This window comes from Balaenoptera borealis (genome assembly GCF_965194805.1).
Source record: "Balaenoptera borealis genome assembly, chromosome: X".
In the NCBI taxonomy this organism is placed as follows: domain Eukaryota; kingdom Metazoa; phylum Chordata; class Mammalia; order Artiodactyla; family Balaenopteridae; genus Balaenoptera; species Balaenoptera borealis.
The window spans coordinates 31,711,415-31,735,962 of NC_138881.1; the positions used below are offsets into that span (position 1 = coordinate 31,711,415).

Genomic DNA, 24,548 nt, shown 5'->3' on the forward strand with positions numbered 1-24,548 from the left:
ACACATTTTGGCTGAGTCTGCGAGAAGGAGAGACTGAGATCTCTTTTCCTACTTTCTCATCTGGATGTCCTGGTACCATACCCTAAGGGGAGTCAGTAACAAATTTTGGGAATAGTTTGATAAGTGTTCTTTGGAGGTTGGTGGCATATGGAAGAGAAAGATTGATGCCACTTTCTGATCTAGAGATTTCTGAAGATGAGAGTCCCATTGCAGGGGTCAAGACCAGCAAGGCTTTAAGAGATCATGGTGTAGGAGGGCTTGGAAAAAGTTTGGAGGCATCTTCACCTCACCCCAGTTTCCACAGTCCTTGGAGAAGGAGACAACACAGTTCCTATGGTTCCAAGAGGAGCTCCAGGGTTTCTCAAGCCACTGACAGGCCAAGCATTGGGATATTCAGCCCAGAGAAGGGATTGGGAGTATGGAGTATTGGCAGGAGGCCAGGGGGAGATAAGGGACTACTGCTCTCTAGGGGTCCTCAGCGATGGAGTGATCCTGGGTAAGGATCACTGATAACCTGAGTATCACCATTCCACCTACATACCAGTAACCACAGAAAGAATTAGACCAAATCAAAGTGAGAAATGGGGCTCCAAAAGGCAGCAGTTACATACAAACATCACTACATCCTGACTCTCCTCCCTGTTTCCAAACCTGGAGGAGCTATATGCTTAGGAGGGAAGTAGAGAGAATATCCCACCAACATACACACACACACACACACACACACACACACACACACGGTGTCACATTGAGGGAAAGAAGTACGAGAAGGGGAACAGATCACAACCTCTACAACTCCAGTCCTTTTTAGATACAAACCCAGCATTAACTATAATATCTTTAGAATAACAACTGTGATATTAGAGTTTGAAAGAGGACTAGAGAAAAATTTTACTATTCAAAAATAAAGGATTTGCCCAATATTATATTATAAAGGAGAATTTGAGATTTCATGGTTGAGAGTAGTTAAAATAAAGACCATTTCACATTTACAATTTAAACAGTTCATATCAGAATATCAAGGTGGGGAGTGGGCGATAGGGGTGCAGTCTGCCTAGACAGGGCAAGCGATTTTATTACTGACGTTGTTTAAAATTACTGGACCCAGGCTGATAATAAAAAGCATACCTACTTTTCATTGGCTTAGTTATTGTTTTGTTTTCTCCTCCAGGGACAATGCACTCCTTGACTGCTTGGTCTTGGAGCAGGCCCTACCACACCTCCCTTGATACAGGAAGCCAGTTGAGACTCCCCAAAAATTCATTTGCACTGTGACCAGCCCAAAGAAATAAAACTTCTTTTCCTAGCAAAAGAAAATGTATTAAAGGTGGAGAATTTTGTAGACATTTTATAATTTCTGGCTTTGATTTAAAATCATTTGTATTTTTCTTTAAATTAGTTACAGGTTGAGGCAGATACAGTGGATCATTGGGGAAGCAAACATGGAGACAGAGTTGTGAGCACAGATGATTACTGTGGAATAATGCCTGAGAAAGATAAGGAGGGGGCAGGACTGGGCAGAGAGAGCCTTAGTTTACAATGCAGATCTGACAAAGTCTCAGCCAACCCAGTAGGGAGCTGGGAACAAGGATTACTTGTTAGTCCCCTGCATTGGGCAGAAATGGCCAGGTTCTAGTAATACTACTGCCCAGCCATTGACTGGGGGCTACCCAGGAAGACCATGGCATTTTCTGGAAAGCTGAGGCGGATCCTGAAGGCAGTGCAGCTAGAGGCTGTCAGCCAAGTGCATCCCTTGCAGCTGAACAGCACTTCTCTCTTGAAAGGAGATCTAAGTAGTGCATATCCCTGGCTGCCACACCTGATCTCAAGTTAAATATCTGCATCCCCAGCTTTTCTGTTAATTTTACAAGTGTAATAAGTGCTTTGTGATGCCTCATTAGATATTCATCCACCACTTCTATACAGCCAAGTACCATTTGGACACCCAGCATGTTCAAGTGTTAAGAAGAGTCAATTTAGTAAACATGGAACTGGAGGCACTGTGTGACTTGGCTCGATTCTGTGTCACATTTCAGCTTCTTTTTGGTCAAATAAAGTGCTGATTCTCTGACAACAAAGGAATATCTTTTATTCATATTTATATCTTCTCACCCCCTACACAAAAAAATACAGGGCCTGACAGGGCATCTGTTGCCCAGGAGGATGACAGTAAATGTTGTATGTAATAGAATGACTGATTACAGAATGTTTTCCCTTCTTTCCTTTACTCCATGTCCATATAAACAGTCTTTGAGTGACTTGGTATTGCTGGTGGTTCTGAATCTGGTTTTGAAATCAATATATTTTGTCAGTCTTCTTCTTTATGAAAGAAGGAATAAAAATCCCCAATGGTAAGAGATAATTCAAATAAAACCATGCTAAGAAGAAGAAATGCTGTATATAAAAAAGACAGAAGAGCCATTTTCCGGGACCTGCCACTCCAGTGACATCTCCAGCAAGCTAACCTTCCTCCCACCACACTGGAGAGCAAGGCTGGGAGCAAGATATGTTACAGATTGAGGGAGCCAAGCCCTCATATGTCAACACAAATTCAGAAAAGAAGGAAGGGAAGAAAGAAGGAAGAAAAGGAGGACGGTTATAGAAAATAATTATTTAGAAAAATATGAAGGTTGGAAGGCTCCTTTGTGTAAATTTAATAACAACTTTCATTTTATCAGTGGGCTGAGGACAGTTTTATGATTGGTGGAAGCTTACTTCCATGATGAGGACATCTAACCACAACAGGGAGGTCCAGGTGGTAGCTAGGATGAAACGTGAATGTCAGAACCTTTAGCAGCCGCCAAGGAAGAACCTGTCCTTTTCAAGTCTGGCGAGTCATGAGGCTGCCATTAAACCTAAATAAGTGAACAGAAACAGTTGTTTCAGAGGATGTGGCTTCATCTGCAAAGGTGTCCACTGATGGATGCCCTTCTGTGCCAGGAGACAGCCGTTGACTCCTGACTTCCCGAGGGGAGCCGTGGAGAGCTGCCAATGGGGAAGCTGAAACAGAGCCACACGGGGGCTTCCTGGAAGGCTCTTTGGTGCAACTGATTATGATGTTCTGCGGGATAATTCACTTGTTTCAAGTGCATGATGAATGGGATTATTATTCATAATTAGGAATTGCCCAGAGAGCAAAGAACACAAAACAACGTCCTGACTAGCTGTCAGTAATTGTCAGGCACACACGGATAATGCCCAGGAAATGAAAAGGCTCCAGCATTTTCCTTTAATTTTGTTTAGGAATGTGATTTCCTAACAGCAGTCGAGTGCTGTGGGCAGTGTATGTCCTGCCAGTTACGTCGCCTCCAAGCACCACTGCTCACGGCATCCCTTGCAGCATACACAGAGGAGGCCCGTCGGGTAGTCTTCCTTCCTTCCTGCATTGTGGCCTTTCTTGTAGGCGCCTTTGTAAACGATATCCCCTCTTCCCTTCTCCCTCATCTCCTCCGAAAATTGCATGTGCTGCCGGTCCCTTTAGGAGACACACTATATTGGAGAAACTGAATTCTGTTAGCTACCAGCTTAGCCTGTAATGAGAAAGCTTTATAAGGCCAATCAACTCGGTTTGTATGAAATGTCCTCTCTTCTGGTAGTGAGGGGGGGAAAAAGTCTTAGCAGCTTTCTTTCTATAGGAACTGCTCCAGTTTTTCTTTTCTTTTTCGTTTTGTTTTGTTTTCTTTGGTACAACTAAATCAAAATACTGTCATGCTCACCATTGCAAATTACTGCAAACTGCGATGAACTGTAGAAAGACCCCGGTCAGAGTGAAGGACCATTTGTAGAGGCACTTAACAACTTCTCCAGTGGCATATCTTTGGGACTACAGTGATCAGAAAAGCCTGGGCTCCCCTGCGCAAGTGTCCAAAGAAAATAAACAGCGATGAGAGGGAGGAGATAACGGGCCTCAAACACATTTCACAACTCGCTTCTCATTTTGAGTGTGTTCTGTTGGATTTTCAGAAGAATGTATGGCTGCTGTGCTGGGTGCAGCTGTTTGAGTTCTTACAGTTCTAGGAGCAAGACAGGGAGGAGGCAGAGTGCATTAGCGAGGACCAATTCAAAGCAAGCTAAGCGCAAAAAGCTAAATGTGGCCATTTGGGCAGCAGGAAGCGAGAGCCCAAACTCTCTGCACAGTTCACACACGCACACAAAAGATTATATTTGGTTCTGCCTCAGAGCACCTAAAGCTATAGTTGAACTGCACAATTTTATCCCCAAATGGGTCACTTTTGCCCATGCCAAGCTGAAACAGAAAATGGAACGGGAGAAGGGTTAAGGTAGCTGGTTCCTACCGGGGCTCTGGGCACAATATTTGTCCCTTCAGCGTATCTAGCCGCTCGCTACTCAAACTATGGTGCATGGTCCAGCATCACCTGGGAGCTTGATAGAAATGCAGAATCTTGGACCCCACCACAGACGCACTGAATTAGAATCTGCATGTTAACAAGATACCCAGGGGATTTCTATGCATATGGCACTTTGGAAAGCCCTGGCCTAGGGCACTTGCTGAAGTTACCTCTGCAGTTTAGAAGGGAGGAAGGTCCATACTGAACTTCATGAAAAATCAGAATAAATCTGTTCAATATCTTATTTAACTTTCTTTCTATAGGAACTTGATTTCCTTTTTAAAACAACTCGATTCCCAAATTTTTAAAAACATAAGATGTACCGTGGCGATGACAAGCATTAGATTTTCCATAACTGGGGAAAAGTTTTAGTGAACAATGGGCTATTTTTAGAGCAGATTTTATATTGTTAGCCCCAGAATTACTATAAATAGTGGGATTCCTCTTCTATGCAGTTGTGGCAGCAGACAAATTCATGGGTACTGCATATTTTATCTCCCAAGGTGCTGAAAATTCTTTTGATCACGTTAAGAATAAATGGCCAGCAGTCTGTTCTCTTTACCTCACTTGAAGTTTTACTATTTTCCATAATATTTATCACCAGAAATTTACTTACTCTATTTAGTGTTTGTTTTATGTCTACCATACCTCCCACTGCTCGAAGAATGTTAACTCCAAATAAGTAGATATCTTGCCTGTGACAGCACTTGGCATATCATAGATGCTCAATCAACTTGTGTTGAATGAGTGAGACTCTGTTGTAGGATAGAGATATTTCTTGGGTCCTTCCAATTATTAGGCATAAATCCCCCTAAACTGTTTTACTCACATTGTTCTAGGTTTATCCTCACAAAGCAAATTCATGTATACTTTGTCTTCCAGGATGTCTGGAGAGTGAAAAAGGAATCTTTGGATTGGACAGTGTTGTTGTTGTGTGTGTGTGTTTTTTTTCCTTTGGCTGCGCCACACGGCATGTGGGATCTTAGTTCCCAGGCCAGGGATTGAACCCGTGCCACCTGCAGTGGAAGCACGGAGTCTTAACCACTAGACCGCCAGGGAAGTCCTGAATCTATGGACTGTTGTTGAATACATCCCTCTTTGGCTTTATTAGACATGATGGTCTCTGGGGAAACTATTGCCCATTAACATTAACAAATTGGCTTCTCTTTCACATAATAGTTTTGTGTGATTTAGTGTGAATCCATTGCAGTGACTAGTCTTTGGGTATATTTTTTTTTTTAAGATTTTTTTTAAATTAATTTATTTATTTATGGCTGTGTTGGGTCTTCGTTTCTGTGCGAGGGCTTTCTCCAGTTGAGGCAAGTGGGGGCCACTCCTCATGGCGGTGCACGGGCCTCTCACTATCGCAGCCTCTCTCGCTGCGGAGCACAGGCTCCAGACGCGCAGGCTCAGCAGTTGTGGCTCACGGGCCCAGTTGCTCCGCGGCATGTGGGATCTTCCCAGACCAGGGCTCGAACCCATGTCCCCTGCATTGGCAGGCAGACTCTCACCCACTGCGCCACCAGGGAAGCCCAGTCTTTGGGTATATTAATTGCATTCATTTCTATGCCCGAAAAGCTGAGACCAGATGCCAGCACAACATGACTTACACAAGGTGATAATCCTGAGAGGGTGACCAGTTTGCAGCTTTATATGACATCCACCTCTGCTCCTCACCTCTCCCTGGCCCCCACAGGCATGGCAGACACTGTATGCAAAGGGACTTAAGATTTCTTATTCTGCAGTGTAACCGAATGTTGGGAGGTTAAGCATCCCTTATTGTAATTAATGGCACAGACCCACAGAGCATGCTGACACACTGAACAGGTTTAGAAAGTACCATGCAACCACGACGGGGTTCATGCTATACAGTCCTTTTCTGTTTCTTTCTCTTCTTTCTGCCCCTTAGCCTTGGATTGCCCCAGGGTTCAGTCCTTGGTCCCAACTTTATATTCAATGTTATACTCAACTCCTTCCCTGTCCCTGCCCCTGGTGAACTTAACTCCCATGGCTTTAAATACTATCTAACTACACTGACTACACTGAAATGTATATCCTAGCTTTGAACTCCATCCTGGACTTCATAGTTATATATACAAGTTGTACATCCAACAGTTCTACTTGTTTAACATACATTTCAAATTGAGTGTGTTCTTTTTTAATTTTAATTTTGTTATTGAGTTATGATTAACATACAATATTATATTAGTTTCAAGTGTGCCACACAGTGATTCAGTATTTTTCATACATTATGAAATGATCACTGCAACAAGACCAGTTACCATCTCTCATTCCTTGTTAAAAATTTCACTCCCCAAACATACTTTACTCACCATCTCAGTTGAGGGCAATTCTGTTATTTCACTTGTTCAAGCCAAAAACCTTAGAGTTGCTCTTGGCTCTTCTTTTTCCTTCCCAAGCCTCATCAAAACTGCCAAGAAATTCTGTTGACTCTAACATCAAAATACATCTGCTATATGCCCACTTTTCTCCAGCTTTACTGCTATCCTGGTTGGAGCCACGGTTATTATCTCTTGCCTGGATTATAGTAACAACCTCCTAATTGGCCTCTCTGCTTCCAATCTCAGGCCCCAATAGATGATTTTCAACAAAACAGCCAGAGATATCCTTTAAAAATTATAGATTACATCACTCTGCTTATCCCCTCCAATGCCTCCCTAGTCCATTCTGAGTCAAAACCAAAGTTCTTACGGGGTCTGGCCCTCTGTGACTACTCCAACTTCATCTCCTTCTCCTCATCCTCTCTTACTCCACTCCTGTTGCCCTGGCTTCTGCATTGTTCTTGGAACACACCAAGCACACTCCTGCCTTGGGGTTTCGCTCAGTGGTTTCTTCTGCTTCGAACATTCCTCATCCCAGACATCCACACGACTTGCTTCCTCACCTCCTTCATATCTTTGTACAAAGTTTACCTTTACATTGACCACCCCTTTTTGAGTTGCAACTCACTTTTCCCATGTGGTACTCCCATTGATTCTCTCTGCCCTCATTTTTAAAAATTATTTTTTACTGAGGTAACATTGGTTTATAACATCATATAAGTTTCACGTGTACATTATATTTCTCTTGTTTATACTACAGCATGCTCACTACCAAAAATTTAGTTTCCATTTATCACCATACAGTAGACTCCCCTTTACCCATTTCACTTTCCCCCTGCCCCTTCCCTTCTGGTAATCACTATTCTGTTCTCTGTACCTATGTGTTTGTTTTTGTTTGTTTTTTTCATTTATTTTGTTTCGTTGTTTGTTGTATTCCACATGTGAGTGAAATCATAATTTGTCTTTCTCCATCTGACTTATTTAGCATAATACCCTCAAGGTCCATCTATCATGTTGCAAATGGCAGGATTTCATCTTTTTTTACGGTTGAATAGTATTTCATTGTATATATATATACATCATTCATTGATGGGCACTTAGGTTGTTTCCATATCTTGGCTATTGTAAATAATGCTGCAATGAACAGAAGTGTGCATATACTTTTTCAAATTAGTGTTTTTGTATCTTCGGATAAGTACCCAGAAGTGGGATAGCTTGATCATATGGTAGTTCTGTTTGTAATTTTTGAGGTATCTGCATACTGTTTTCCACAGTGGCTGCATCAATTTACATTCCCACCAACAGTGTATGACGGTTCCCTTTTCTCCATATCCTTGCCAACACTTGTTATTTATTACATTTTTGATAACAGCCATTCTAACAGGTGTGATGTGATGTCTCACTGTGGTTTTAATTTGCATTTCCCTAATAATTAGTAATGTTGAACACCTTTTCATGTGCCTGTTGGCCATCTGTATGTCTTTTTGGGAAAAAATGCCTATTCAGCTCCTCTGCCCATTTTTACTCAGGTTGTTTGTTTTTCTGTGGCTGAGTTATATGCATTCTTTATTCTCTGCATTCCTTTTATCATTGTTTAATTGTACTTAGCACTCCCTAGCATGCTACATAGTTTAGTTGTTATCTTTATCGTTTATCGTTCGTGTTTCGAAACCGAAAATGAAGCCTCATGAAATGCAGATTTTGTCTATTTGGTTCACTAATAAATGACAAGCATCTATAATGGGCTGGGTTACTTAGCAGGTGCTTAATAAATTTGTTAAAGGTGTTAATATTTACTAAGTTCCACTTTTACACTGATTGAGAATTTGCCTCCCTGCTATCCTGAAAAACTGACTCCTATTTTGCCCTCTAAAAGAACACAGGGAAAGCTTGCTCTGAGTTTCTCAGGATAACCCCTGGCCAGAGAGTGTACGTGGCTTTTCCCACATACAAATCAGATGCATTTTGCCTGGAACTTTTCATTTATTCCAATGGTGTCTATAATTTTATCCCAGGCCTACCCTGCCATACTTAAGGTAAGCAGTGATGTTTTCCTAACTTTATGATCAATACACAGGCTTGTGTTCATGAATATGATTATGATTTTTGATCCATTAATCTCTGGTCATTATCACCAAAGCCAGGAAGGACTGAACTATTTGAATAGTTTTGCCCAATTGTTGAGGCCATCAGAGACAAGTAGGCCCCAAATAACATTAAATCCAAGGGCATTTGCAAAAACCTTGTGAGTCAATATTTTACAGCTCATATTTCCTTCTTCTCCTTCTGTAACTGATTTATGTAGTCAAGTTCCCTGTGAGTTGAAAGCTTACACCTAGCTGAAAATGACCCACGTGTAGAATCTTGGGCTTTGCCCAGAATATCTCAAGAGAACATAGAGGTTGAGTTGAAATACCAGAAACAATTTAACTCATTATCAACTCAACCAGTAACAGGCATGTCTGGGAAGGAAGCCGCCTAAACTGCATGTGGCCTGTACCAGACCATTAAAGGCTGTTCATGCCCAGAATGTGTTTGCATCCCCAATATGTCAAAGGTCCCTTTGAGGAACTTAACTATTTGAAATATTATTTATATGTCACACATCCCAGTGTCTTAATTTGGGAATACAGGATAGAGTTCTGAAGGAGAAGTAACTGAAAGCTCTTGCTAGAGAAAATGATGGTGCTAACTCTATTGCATCAAATATATATTTACAAATATTTACAAATTATAAACCTCAAAGTAGCCTGGATAGTCATACTATCTATGAAGAAATAATTGCTTAATATAGACTGAAGAGTGTTCTATTATATCAGACTCATAGAAAGAGCAATGCCATTTCCACCTCTGAGCATTGTGAACTTATTTCCAGAATATTCTTATAACAAAAATCATTTAAGTTTTAGAGGTCTTTTACTTTTCAGTTGACACAGTATTTCCAAATATATAGTTTCAGTAGTCTCATGGAGATGATTTCATCTTTGTTTTGCGGCTGAAGATAATGAAAGTTACAAAGTGAAAGAACTTGCCTAAGACCAAATACCCAGTCTGTAGCACACACAGTCTTGTTGTTCTTGGTCCAGTATGCCTTCCTCCATACCCAGGTGCCTTCATATGCAAGTCTACAGTAGAGTTCTGGAGGGAAGAGGTTTCTGGAAGTTCTTGCTAAAGGAGGTGAAGATGATAAACTCTACTACAGCAAATAATACTTATTTCCATATCTGCCTTTCCTATTAGATGGTAATTCTTCTTAAAGACGATACATTAAATCTGCGTTCCCCCATACCTTGCACAGTATCTAGAATGTAGTCAGTACTAGAAAGATTGAATTTAAAAAGGCTTAATGAGTACAAATGTCATACTCTCTCAGGTACACCGTGTCCTGTCACTAAGAGCAGAGACCCGTCTCCAGACCTGGGAAAATGTTACAAGGTACATGGGAACTGAGTTCATTCATTTAAAAATAAACTACTTACTGAGCATCTACTATGTGCCAGGCACTGTGTTAGGCAAAAGGCATAGTACTGCAGAAGACAGACATGGTGCCTATACTCATAAGAGCATCCAGAGACTTGGAGCTGAGCCTTTAACTCTTGTTATAAAGTATGGACCAGTGATTCTCAAACTTGAATGTGTGTACGAATTGCCCAGGGACCTGGCATTCTGATTCAGTAGGTCTGGGGTGGGTCCAAGAGTCTACATTGCTCACAGACTTCCAGTTGATGCTGATTATGCTGGTCCCAGGCTCACCCCTTGAGTAGCAAGGACCAATGTTTTAAAATTTTATTCTCTTGAAACTCTGTCCTGTATTACTTCCCCTGCAAGATTTCCCCAGTATTACTTGTTCATGTGTGTGTGTTTAGTTCTATGCAATTTTGTCACATATGTAGGTTTGTAGATTCACCATCACAGTAAACATACAGAACAGTCTTATCACTGCCAACACCCCATCCCACAACATTGCTCACCTCTGGCAACCGCTAATCTGTCATCTATCTCTACAATTTTGTCATTTCGAAAATGTTATATAAATAGAATCATACAGCACATAACCTTTTGAGATTGGTGCTTTCACTCTGTGTACTTTTCTTTTTGCCTGTATCGATAGGTCATTCCTTTCTATTTGAGAGAAGTGTTCCATGGGAAGAAAGTACCACAGTTAGTTTAACCCGTCACCACTTGAAGGATATCTGGGTTGTGTCCATTTTCAATTATTACAAATAAAACTGCTCTGAACCTTTCTGTACAGATTTTTGTGTGAACATAAGTTTTCATTTCTTTGGGATGAATAACCAAGATTGCAACTGCAGGGCAATATGGCAGTCTCATGTTTAGATTTATAAGAAAGTGCCAAATTGTTGCCCAGAGGGGCTGTAAAATTTTATATTCCCACTAGCAAAGTTTGAGTGTTCCAGTTTCTTTTCATCATTGTCAGCATTTGGTGCTGTCACTATTTTTTTTTAATATTAATGCACACTTCTTTTTATTGTATTAAAATCAGGCAATGGTCTGAAAAATGAAAAGGCTGCTTATGGAATACTGTTATGTTCAACTTTACTTACAGGACGTTAAGTCCTTAGAACTAAGGTTTTCCCCAGAAAAAGATTAATGGTAACATCAGCTGCTTTTCAGACTTGATGGTTGCTGCTTCTAAAGGTGGTTTTACACAAACACTAAAAAAAAAACCAAACAAACCCTTAGAATACAATGAATTGCTTTTATTTTGGTATGCATCCACATCTCAGCATTTAGTGGTCCTGAACAGAAAAGTGGAAAAACGCAGCAATTTGCCAGGAAGTCAAGCCCACCAATTTTGGGGATCCACTTGGGGTGCAAACAAGTTCTTTCTTATCCCTGCTGAGGGCCGTGAGAAGCAGCAGCACTGAAACCAAAGTATGCACTGAATCTAAGGTTCTTTTTGTTCCAGTTGTCAGATTCCAAACTAGACCCAAATGGATTGCAAGGATGATCCAATGAGAGCCCTGTTTAAAACTTCTTCAAATTTTAACAGCAAAAGCAATTATAGGAAAAGAAAACAATTCATTCAGAGGGATTGTGTGTGCCTACAAGTGTCTTCTGTGGCCTTTCTCCAAGTTTAACCACCAAGGACTTTGAGAGCTGGCAGGTCTGTGACCCTGGTGACTGTTCTTTTCACCTTATCAAAACCTGAGCTAAAAAAATGCATCAGCTGATGACGACAGCAGAGGGTGGCAGGGCTGAGCACCCAACATTCATCTCCCAGGCTGGTGGAGAGTAAAAAGTGTGGTTCCAAAACTAAATGAGGGAGGTCAGAGACACTTTCCAACCTTACCTGATGGCTTCTGGCCAAAGCAAGGAAGTGTCATGGAAAGTGCTGGGTGGTGATGGTGCAAAAAGGGACTTGAGGAGGAGGAAGGACAAAGCAGCACCCTCGATTAAGGTGGAGGGAGAAGATATGGGGAAAGCCCTGAATTCCTCACCGAAGGCCAATTTCAGAGGGGAGCCGAGGGGGTTACAATCTATGCTTCACCAAGGGTGGTAGTGGAGAGTGGGAAGAGGATGGTGGCTTGGAAGGGGGGCACCATTTAAGACTTAAAGAAAGAAACCAGGGGTGCAGACGAAGCACCCCACACACACCCAGCAGTAGTCCCACAGGCTGTGACCTGAAACCCTCACATCTACTCTAAGAAGCCACCCCCAGCTGGAGGGCTGTTGCAGGGAGGGAGGAGGCAGGGGGAGGGAAAGGGGAGAAGGCAGAGATCCCAGGCCATGTAATCAGCAGCAAGGTGATGGCGTGATGTGTCTTTTCACAGTTGAGTTAGATGTGCCCCACCGGTTATGATGGGAATCGATTTAAATACACTTTCTTGACCCCAGAAGTTCATATGTGGATAGTGGTTACACTTGACAGGATGATTTGTTATGGCACAACTTATATATTTCAAATGGACAAAAAAATTAGTATCACATTTACAGTATCTTAAGATAAACTGCCTTTGAATGGGAGTTTCCTTTCCAGTACTTTGAGGTATACAAGATGTATCTAGAAAATTTACTACTGTGGAAAATGAAGACTGTTTAAATCAAATGGGGGTTAAGGGAGGGCTGGTGGTTTTTCTTTTTGAATCACTGCTGTAACACTGTCCTTCAGGCGGCTGAGGGAGTTTCATATTATCTTTAGACATCATTAGGCACTGAAGCTCTTGCAGGACAACTTTGATGCTATATGAATTCTGCCATTCTGCTAGCACTGATTTGGCTCTTGGGTCCACCACTCCATTAGAACTATTAACTCCATTCATATTAATTTTTGTTACAAATCTTACAAAGGGGGGTGCTTCTAGGTATTTAGCTCCACATTCTATTTTAAGGCTGTATATTTGGTTTTCATAAATTGTTCTTGGGGGCTCAATTATCACCCCTGTCCATCTTGTGTCACGTCTTCATCATCTTCTAGACCCCAGATAATTGTACCATCTCCTACTCCTTTCTGGCCTTCGCTGAGTTCTTCCAGCAGTTGGAGATTGCAAGGGACTTTTAGTCGCGAGCCTGCAGTGGCTGCCATCTTGTGTTGCTGTCGCTCCTTCACTATCTTTTTTTTTAATTTTAGGAATTCTAATAGACATGTAGTGATATCTCAGAGTGGTTTTAATTTGCATTTCCCTAATGGCTAATGACGTCAAACATCTTTCTTATGCTTCTTTGTCATCTGAATATTATCTTTGGTTAAGTGTCTGTTTATGTTTTATCCCAGTTTCTAATTGGATTTTTCCTTTGTTGTTTCCATTGAGTTTTAAGAGTTCTTCATATGTTCTGGATACTACTACTTTGTCATATTCTTCTTTAGAAATATTTTCTCCAAGTCTTAAGCTTGTATTTTATCTTCTTCACAGGGTCTTTTGCAGAGCAAAAGTTTATAATTTTAGTGAGGTCCAATTTATCATTTTTTCCTTTTATGGATTATGCTTTGGGTATCAAGTTTAACAACTGTTCACCTAGACCTGATCCCAAGGTTTTTCTCCTAGTATTTCTTTTCTCATAAAGGTTTTATAGTTTTAAGTTTTACATTTAAATGCATGAACATTTTGACTTTTTTTTTTTTTTTGGTATAAGGTGTGAGATTTAGATCGGAGTTTATTACACCTGTTGAGGTGTAGCATGAGGTCCAGGTGGGGGTTATGTTCAGTTTCCCACTGGACCCGACCAGCATCACCCTTACAAAAGAGGAAGAGAGCACTTACACCTCACTGCAGACAGTTGAGGTGGAAGTTCAGCCAGCCCTTCCCTCTGCTGACATCTTCCCAGCAGATGTGTGACACTGACTTTCACTGCCTCGTTGATGCTGAGTGAATGTGGAAGCTCAGCTCCCCGCTGGACCCCACTGACACTACATGAGGAGAGGGAAACAGAGTGTCTCCCAGCTCCACCTCTCATCACCTCATCTACCTCATTGCTGCTGGTGGGGGGAGTTGAGAATCTGCTCCCCACTGTGTTCCACAGACACAGGGAAAGGACTGCAAAGCCTAGTGGGGACTAGCTCTGCCTCATACCACCTCATTTCTTCCAGGAAGATGTGGAGAGTCTGTTCACTGCTGGATCCCACTGACACCATCCTGGGGGGGAGGGAGAATGGTAATAACGCCTGCTTCTGGCCGGTGGGGGAATGGAAGATCAGATCTCCACTCAGCTTCGCCAGTACTCTTCCTGTAGGGGAATTGGTGCACAGCCTGCCTATGCTGGGCAGAGGATAGATGACCAGCACCCCCCTCAGCCCTGCCAACTCCACTGGGCAGGGGAATCAGAGGGCTGCCACCTCTCTGTGGTGCAAGGGGGAGTGGCAGAGTGAAAAATCTGCTTGTGCTTGGCTTCAGTGGAACTTTGGGGAAGGGGTACAGTTTTTCCAATGTTCCATTTATTTTGCGCTGGCTTCAGTAGAACTTTGGGGAAGGGGTACAGTTTTTCCAATGTTCCATTTATTTTGCACTGGAGTAGGGTAGCTATTGCCGAAATGGATTCTGTTGTTAAGGTACCCATTTTCTGGGCCTTTAGCTAGGGAAAGCAGGTTTTTGTTTTGTTTTGATTTGTTTTAATCTGTGCTTGTTGGCAGTTCTGTGTTGGAAGCTTTTGTAGCATCCTGTCACAAAGATGTATGGAAGTGATAAAAAAAACCCAGGAAACTCACTGCCATGTTGTTCCTCAAGCCCCCTGCAATCTAAACCTACAAATAACAGACCGCTCTGGGAAGGAATTGGCTTCCTCTGGATTGTTACTGAGGACTGACCCCTTTTCTCAGCCCTGGATATTACGTTCTCTGAACCCTGAGGGCCCAGTCACATGACGCTTTCTTGGTTTCCCATTAAATTGCTCTTTAATAATGATTGAAAGGAACAAGGCTTCAATTCTGAGAGCGACCCTGGTGGCTTCAAGTCTCAAGAAGTGCTATCGGCATCTGGGGAGTTACATGGGATGACAGCAAAGGAAGCTCTGGCCTTCCTCCTGGTAGCTTGATCACATCTGGAAAAAAAAAAAAAGAGACCTCCTGGCTTCTCTCTCTGCTTCTGAATGTGGTCTTTGCTTATACCCTTCCAAGTCTAACATGCCTCATGTTCCTAATTACTTAGCTTATATTTTCAAATGCTCAGCTTCAGAAAGGTCCTGGCAATTGATGGTGGGACTTCATAGAATTTATTCCTAACTTCTGCCCCTCAGTTCATGTCCTCTCTGCCCACCCTAAGGATAACTCAGAGTGCCCCAAGTTTCATGACACTGTGCATTTTTAACATCTTTTTATGAAATAGAGGAACGTGGCAGACTTGCAGAAATATGTGACAAGCTTTGGTGTTTAAAACACCTTTAAAAACACTTTTAAGATTCATACTAAGACTTTATTAATAAATAGTTATAACTCAGAGCTTACATGTAAATTTCTCAAATGTATTTTAGTTATAGAAAGTATAAGTTCTCACTCTGTATCAAATATAATGCAGAATCATTAAAGACACAAGTAAATCAACCCAAGTCATCTAGACTTAATAGTAAAATCCAAACACCAATGCCCTTTATAATGGGAAATCTGAAATATTTTCTGTTTATGAAATGATATTATATTTTCTAACTGCACTTGGAGATGAGGGCCCAAAAGGTCACACAATCCAGACTTCATTTGGAGATGAGGAAGCAGGCTCAGAGACGGTAAGTGGCTTGTCCAAGATCACAAACCCAATTAATTCTGAATTACAATTCATATCTCTTAACTCTTGGACCAATATTATTTTCATTACATCAGTGGTTCTTACATTTTAGGGTGCATTAGAATCACCTAGAGGGCATGTTTTAAAACAGACTGCTGGGTCCCACCCTCAGAGTTTCTGATTGAGTTTTCAGGGTGGGACCTGAAGATTTGCATTTCATACCAGATCCCACAAAGCTGCTCATGCTGCTGGTCTCAGGGACCACTTTTGAGAACCACTGAATTGCAGCATTTTCCTCTATTTCTATTCTATTTTACTTCAATGAACATCTTTAACTTTACATTTTGGATAATTTTGAAAATACACAAAAGTGGACCCAAGACTATGTATAAGGAACTCATAAATCCATTGAACACCAACAACCATCCAACAATAGCCAATCTAAAGAACTTCTTAACATACCACTTTATTTTTTATGCATTCTTCTCTTGGGGACAGGTATTCTTAGATGTCCAAAATGTCTAATGAGAACAAGGTCTTGTATTGTTACTCTAGTATTTTTCATTTTGTGGTTTTATTTAATGTAGATTATCTTTACAACTTTACGAAAAGGTAGAGACAGTTGTTTACCAGCTTCTTTATTACAATGAAGGAAAAGGAGGCTCACATGCTTCTTAAGTGATTCACCCAGGACTCATACGGAAGTCTGACTCCAGAATTTACCTTGTTGATCATCATCATTCAGTTGCATTAATTAAAGCCAAACTCATCTGATTTAAGGCAAAAGCACTCTCTTAGTCCATTCAGGCTGCTGTAACAGAATGCCATAGGCTGGGTGGTTTAAACAACATTTATTCTCACAGTTCTGGAGACTGGAAGGTCCCAGATCAAGGCTCTGGCAGATTCGTTGTCTTGTGAGAGCCTATTTCTTGGCTCATAGACAGCCATTTTGCTGTCTCAAATGGTAGAAGGATGAGGGATCCCTCTAGAATCTCTTTTATAAGGGTACTAATCCCATTCATGAGGGTTCTACCCTCATGACCTAATCACCTCCCAAAGGCCCTACTTCCAAATACCATCATACTGGGGATTAGGATTTCAACATACGAATTTTGGGAGGATGCAAACATTCAGTCTTTAGCAAGCACAAAACTGGCTGCACTTATTTCTATATATGTAGCCAGTAACAGTGACACAATGTTAGTACTTGTGGGCAAATGTTAAGTGGTTAGTGGCCCAGTAAGATTCAGACCTTCTGGTGGAGTGGAGGTGGCTGTATTTTCAGTCAAACTTCCAGTGACATTAATTGCCATAAGGATTTCAACATCACCACCTGATTCAATGTTCATGCTAGAGGATAGAGTTCTTCATTTATGACCTAAGTCTCACTGAGACTGTCTCTTGCTTTCAGAAATGTGGATAGTCTTTGCCATTTATGTGCCTCCAACAAACTGTGAAGTTTAATGAACTATCAAGAGCTTTTTAGATGAATATTCATATATAGTACCATGTGTCTCTAAATAGTTCTCTATATTATACATTTATGAGTAATTCATATGCAGTTATGATCCAGTACTCAGAAATATAAAAGTATAAAATACCTACATGTGTCAAATAAAATGCCACTTAACATTGGCATCTTATGAAATTTTATCCTAAACTCTAAACCCTTACACTGCTCTAACAGTTATCACCTTTTGAGATATAACTGATATACGTAGTGTGATAATGTACCTCTCTGATTATTTGTGACAGACATTATACCCTGGACTTTCTATGATTAGCACAGAATAAAAAACAAAAAGAGAAAAGCTACCTGAGATGAAACTTGGCAGTTATAGTACTTTCTTATCACTGACCTGTGGCTTTTTAAAATGTGATTCTGGTTTCTTTTGTTCAAGTTTATTAATTTGGGATAATAATGAATAGTTTTAGGAAATTTTGTGAGTTGACAGCTGTTTTTATCTAAGATCTAGAAGAAAAATAAAAACATCTACTTTATGGTACTTTTTATATTAAAAGATTTGCATCCAACACAGATTGATTAGCATATGAAAAGTTGCTCAATATTATTAGTCATCAGAATTGCAACTGCAAACCTCAATGAGATATCACCAGAATAGTTAAAATTAAAAGGACTGACAATGCCAAGTGTTGGCAAGGATGTAGAGTAACTGGAATTCCTTCACACTGCTGGTTGGAAATAAATTGGTAAAACCACTTTGGAAAAATGTTTAACAGCAATTGGCAAGGCTAAAATACAAATACCCTAGGATCCAGTAATTCCACTCTTGGCCACATACACAAACATAAATGTGTACACATGTACCAAAATGCATGGACAAAAAATGATCTTCCCAGCCAAAACCTGAGAACGACACAAATGTGCAACCATGGATGAATGGATAAATACATATGATATATTCATACAATGGGATATAACTCAGCAATAAAAAGAATACACTACCGATATATGCAAATACATGGATGAAACTCACATACATAGTATTGAGCAAAAGAAAGTCAAACACAAAAGAGGACAAACTGTATAATTCCTTTCATATCAAGTTCAAAAAAACAGCCAAAACTTTTGGGAGTATTAGCTAGGAGAGGGCACAAGGGAGCTTCCTGGAGTGCTGGATATGTTCTATATCTTGATGTCAGGTGCTGGTTTCATGGGTGTAAAAATCCATCAAGCTTACTATTATCTACCTGGAAAGGACTCTCCTACAAAGGTACACAAGATAGGATGGTGCTCTTGACCTGAAGAGATTCCGGCTATGAAGACATCTGCTGAGGTGTTGCATTTTGCTTTTGCTAAAGTACTGCACCATCCTCTGTTGCCCCAGATACAAAATGACACAGGGAATTAATTCCCAGGAATGAAGCTTAAGTCATGGGTTTTGTTTGTCTTTGGAATGCTTTTTCAGCACTGCCTTTCTGATCTTTGAAATGGAGCAAACCCTTGTTTCCTGGAATTAATTTTTACACCAGAGGACATTCTTGAATATCATTTTTCTTTTGAGAGGGGTCTGTCCTTCATATTGTGGTCATGACATCTTACTAAATGTATCATCTCTCCCAGTTAGAACAGACTGTTACAAGCCAGGTGCTACTCTTAGGATAGAGAGAGTAGCTGAATGGCTGAAACAAGGTAGAATATAAAAGATGTTTCATGTCCATGGAAGTGGTAGAGGCAGAAAATGAATTGGATTCCTTTAAGATGAATCTTTTATGGATCAGCAGATCTATTTGGAGTTACTTAAAAAGGAGTTATTTCATTAGCAACTAAATCTGATCTATGTCAGCAATAAGGCATCCTTAGGTCATTTATTTCAGTATAAGAAGTCACTGCAGAAGAAATATGATTATTGACTATCTAAGATGGAGATAAATATTGAGGCAAAACTAAGACTTTTTTTACAGAATTATGGATATTACACTTGATTTTAAGCTTCATTTAATCAAAGCATTTGGCTATTATACTTTGGTGAGTAAGTTTATGATCAGGAAAGATGAAATAATTATTTTTTAAAGAACACTAAAGCTAACACATTTTTGCAAAGTTTTTAGCAATGATTTAAGTACAATGCTTAGAGCTATTATATAAGGAGTATGGGAAATGCTGGTTGCTCAACTGATTTTTGACAAAGATGCAAAAGCAATTAAATGGAGAAAAAGTTACCTTTTCAACAAATGATGCTGGAGCAATTGGACATCTACAGGCAAATATATAAAATGAACTTCAGCCTAAATCTCATACCATATACAAAAATTAACTCAAAATGGATTACAAATTTAAATATAAAATTTAAAACTATAAAACTTTTAGAAAAAACAAAGGAGAAAGCCTTTGGGATCTAAGGCTAAGCAAAGAGTTCCTAGACTTGACATGCTCAAGGACAGTCCATTAAAGAAATTCATTAAAGAAAATACTAATAGCAGATTTCATCAAATTTAGAAACTTTTGTTTTATAAAAACACTGTGTTAAGTGGATGAAAACACAAGCTACAGACTGAAAGAAAATAGTTGTAACCAAACCACATATCTGCCCACAGGATTACTATCTACAATATATTAAAACTCTCAAAACTCAACAGTAGGGCTTCCCTGGTGGCCCAGTGGTTAAGAATCCGCCTGCCAATGCAGGGGACACGAGTTCGATCCCTGGTCTGGGAAGATCCCACATGCCGGAGAGCAGCAAAGCCCGTGCGCCACAACTACTGAGCCTGCGCTCTAGAGCCCATGAGCCACAACTACTGAGCCCGCATGCCACAACCACTGAAGCCCGTGTGCCTAGAGCCCGTGCTCCACAACAAGAGAAGCCACCACAATGAGAAGCCTGCACACCGCAACAAAGAGTAGCCCCCACTTGCCACAACTAGAGAAAGCCCGTGTGCAGCAACGAAAACCCAACGCAGCCAAAAGTAAATAAATAAATTTATTAAAAAAAACACAAACTCAACAGTAAAACAACAACCAGAAAAAAAAAATCTGACTAGAAAATGTTAAAAAGATATGAAGAGGCAGTTCATGAAGAGGATATATAGAGGGAAAACAAGCATATGAAAAGATGTTCACCATGAGATGTTACAACAATGCAAATTAAAACCACAATGAGATACCACCATGCCTCGATCAGAATAGTTACAATTAAAAATATTGGCAACGATATTTCTAGAGAGGCTGTGGAGAAACCTGCTCATACAGATGTTGCTGGAGGAAATGTAAAACGGCACAGCCTTTCTGGAATCAATTTGGCAGTTTCCTATAAAACTGAACATACAACTGCCATACAGCTCAGCATTTGCACTGTTGGCTATTCATCCTAGAGAAATGAAAATTTTTGTTTTGCACACAAAAACCTATACATGAAAGTTCATAGTAGCTTTATTTGTAAGTCAAAACTGGAAACAACTCAGATGTTCTTCAACAGGAGAATGGTTACACAAACTATGGCACATCCCTACCATGGACTGCTACTCAACAATAAAAAGGAACAAACTGTTGATACAGTAGTCTGGATGAATCTCCAGAGAATTGTTCTGAGTGAAAAAAGCCAATACCCAAAGGTCACATACTGTATGATTCCATTTATATAATCTTCTTGAAAAGATGTAATTGTAGAAATAAATGGAGAATAGAATAGTGGTTGTCGAGTTTAAAAGAGATGGTAAGAATGAGAATGAGGTAAGCTTGGCCACTGAAGAGCAGCATGAGACATCTTTGTAATGATGGGATTAGTCTGTATCGATGTCAGTATCCTGGTTATGATATCATACTATAATTTTGTAAGATGTTACTGTTGGGGAAACTAAGCAAAATGTATATGTAATCTCTTCATTTTTACCACTACATGCGAATCTACCATTTCCTTAAAATCTTTTTTAAAGTTTATTTAAAAAAATCATATTCACAATGTGTTTGTAAATTGTGTCAGAAATTGCCTTCAGAAATATTATGAATGAGTAATACTGAGATTCTCTTGGACGAAGATACCATAAATCTCCACTAAAAAGCATTTCTCTCATATATAGAAAAAGGACATTACATAGGTATTTGTTCTCTCTATGTCTGGTTTCACCACCTCACCCCAGATTGTCTGACCCTGGTGTGGTAAAAGTGGAGGCCATGAACCTTCTGTATCCCTTATCCATATCCTAGTATTCTTGTGCTTCTTCTTTAAACAGATTCAGAAGGAAATCCATCTGGTAAGCTCATTCAGAGTAAAGAATTAGTGCCTGAATTTTAAATGTAAAGAAGAAATCTGTCAGAAGGATCCAGGTATAATACATTAAACCCAAAGATATGCAATACAGACAGACATCCCCAGTGATACGAACAAGCCACTGGAATGGTATTAGTAAGCAACACACATCATAGCAGCTGCAATTTGTCTCTCTCTGTACAGTTACCTTATCTCTCTGTCTGAAGTCGGGACTTATTGATGGTTGTCATCATTTATTGATGCATACATTGCCGTCTCACAACTCCCAAATTTACCTAACTGAATATTTGGTACCAAAATAGATTCTCCCATCACAGTGCCAAATTCCTACGAAAGAATCTTATGGTTTTTTCCAAGGGCAGTTCCCTGCCCTTTATCCAGTTAACTATGGGGTCATGCAGGAGGATGAACATGGATATTGAGGACTTAGATCTAGAGTCCAGTGGCATTTAGCTTTTGAAAGCTATGATGCACTACACAAACAAATTGGTAAGAAGAGAATCACAGGCATGAATGAGGCACATAGCTATAGATGAACACTTTCTTGGAGTCTGAAAAATACCACTGCCTGGATAGCTTATACATGGAGTGGGGATGCCCTCATCTACGTGTTGTATAGATGGCAAACATTTCTGTATCAGTAGTAGGGGAAGAAAGTCATTCATCAGCCTCTGTTAGTATCTCCCCTGTACTCCCTCAACAGTCAATGTCAAGCACCTGACAACCATGCCTCACTGCAAACTTCTGCCTAAAGACTTTCTTTCACACAAATGTAAGTTAATGCCCCTAGAAAGATAATGCTACTAGGGAACAGCCCTAAGCCATGACAAATGAGAAGCGGAGGATAAATACCAGACCTAACTCAAAGGAGGGGGGCAACTCTGAGATGTGTTCTGTTCTGGCTTCCAGACACATCCCCTACCCCCAGCAAAACTGAGCCACACTCGTACATATTACTAACCTCTAATAGCATGTATTTCCTGTGGCTTCCTCCCCTTCCTGTCTCCTGTCTCATTCCCCCAATGGCACTTCCTGTCATCAATTACCAAATAAACTACCTGCCCTCAAGTTCCTAAGGTTTTCTTCTTTGGTATGCAATGTAAGACAGGGGCATAGGACATAAATTGCCAAATGCTCATCTTCAGGGCTGGCATGATGGAGGGAAACAGGAGAGGCCAATAGTTGGCAAAGGTAAGAGAGAGAAGCAGGAGCCGTGAGAAAGCTTCAGGTCTACCATGGACCTGGCTGAGTTGAGTCAGGGTGCACAGTGTGAATACAGCTTGAACACTGGAGGAAGATCTGATCTTTGCAGAGAAGGAAAAAAGAAGCATTGGAGAAGAGGGGGCAACGTTCTCAGCTAGATCATGGCGCAAGATCAGTAACAGACAAGCTAAGTAAGACTCATCCCCTTGAAATCTTAGCAGATGGGAACACAAAGGGAGCAGGGCCTTGTTAGCTTCCGGGAGACATTGGATTCATGTGGTCAGTGACCTGAGGTCAGGGGAACCTTTGAGGTCCAGGGGTGTGAATTAATCCATCAATCATACAGTCATCCCTCCTCTCAGTATCCATAGGGGATTGGTTCTAGGACCCATTCCAGACACGAAAATCCAGGGATGCTCAAGTCCCAGAGATGGCCCTCCGGCCAGCCCTCCATATCTGCAGGTTCTGCATCCACAGATTCAACCAGCCATGAATCATAAACGTAGTAGAACCCGTGGGTGCAGAATGCCCAGAGGGCCGACTGTAGTCTTAGTTCATTTGACTAATTGCTAACCTCTCTAAGCATTAAAATGCAGCCATACCCACAGCCACATTAGATTACTGGCTAATGTTTTGCTTTAGATTAATGAGCTTTTTATAATACAGAAGAACTGTCTCCCTGTAGATATAATTTTAAATAAGGCCCTCAGTTTAAAAGCTCTATAAAACACAATATTTTAAGTCTTCACAACAGAGTTTTACTCAGGAACGTGTTAATTTATAAGCAGAGATATGAAGATCCAACAATTTGATATTCAGTGAGGATATGCTAACCCTGGCAGAAAAGGGCATAGCAAATTACTTAGCTAATCCTAAAATGTGGAGACCAAGTCTCTTCTCAGTGATAGCTGATGAGGAGGAACCAGTTCCAATATCCTTAACTAGTTGATTGAATTGGAAAATTTTACATAGCTCTTTAAATGTTAAGCATCTCCTAAAACAGAGCAAAATAATTTTAGTAACTGATTATCATCTATATGTGTAAAATTCTGGAAACTCCACAGCCATTTTCACTTGAAAGTGGTTGGATTTCCTTCATCAATTAATTTGGCAAAACTCGAATAGAATGTGTAGTTTAAAATTACCCCAGAAACACCAGGAAAAATGGCACACATTCTGTCATTGATGTATCCCCTTTTACTCTACAAACTTGTCAATGAAAGATAAATTATAAAAATAAAAAAAGAATCGAAGAACCTTAGATAAGATAAACATCTTCAGAGACCAGAGACAAAACAGAAAGCTGGAATTATAAAGTGAGGCTGAAGATCCATATTCCGAAGCAGGCAGTGGGAGGTATAAATTCACCTCCTTTGGGAAAAGAAGGACTAGCGGTCTTCCATGTGAAATGGAAAAACAGAGTCAGCTTCACTGCATAAATGCAGGGGCTATAAGTCATAAAAGTAAGGTGAGAAAAATACTGACAACTGCTGCCTGGGGCTACAACTACATGAGGCTGCCAGGTAATGTAACCGTGAGGATATGGACATAGCCTCAGGACAGAGCTGCCTGTGGCTCACTAACCATTTCTGTATATTCTTCATACCCCTACCAGGGAGGAGGCCCAAGCCTTCATTATGAGAGCTGTTTCTCAACTAATGGCCCCAGGATATTCATGGAAGTAGCCTCACAACTTCTTGTCAGTGAGGAAGGAACCTAGAGAGAGAAAGAGAAAACAATGCAAAGCAAAAA

At 40.5% G+C, this 24,548-nt stretch overlaps 2 pseudogenes across 2 annotated transcripts in view; one reads left to right on the forward strand and one right to left on the reverse strand.

The window, feature by feature from the left end:
- Positions 1 to 24,548, forward strand: part of LOC309621122 (melanoma-associated antigen B16 pseudogene) — a 416,880-nt pseudogene that overhangs the window by 339,210 nt on the left and 53,122 nt on the right. The window lies entirely within an intron of this gene.
- On the reverse strand, positions 6,656 to 14,586 carry LOC309621155 (ubiquitin-conjugating enzyme E2 variant 1 pseudogene; annotated as a pseudogene). The gene has a single exon. The product of its transcript is annotated as a ubiquitin-conjugating enzyme E2 variant 1 pseudogene (transcript).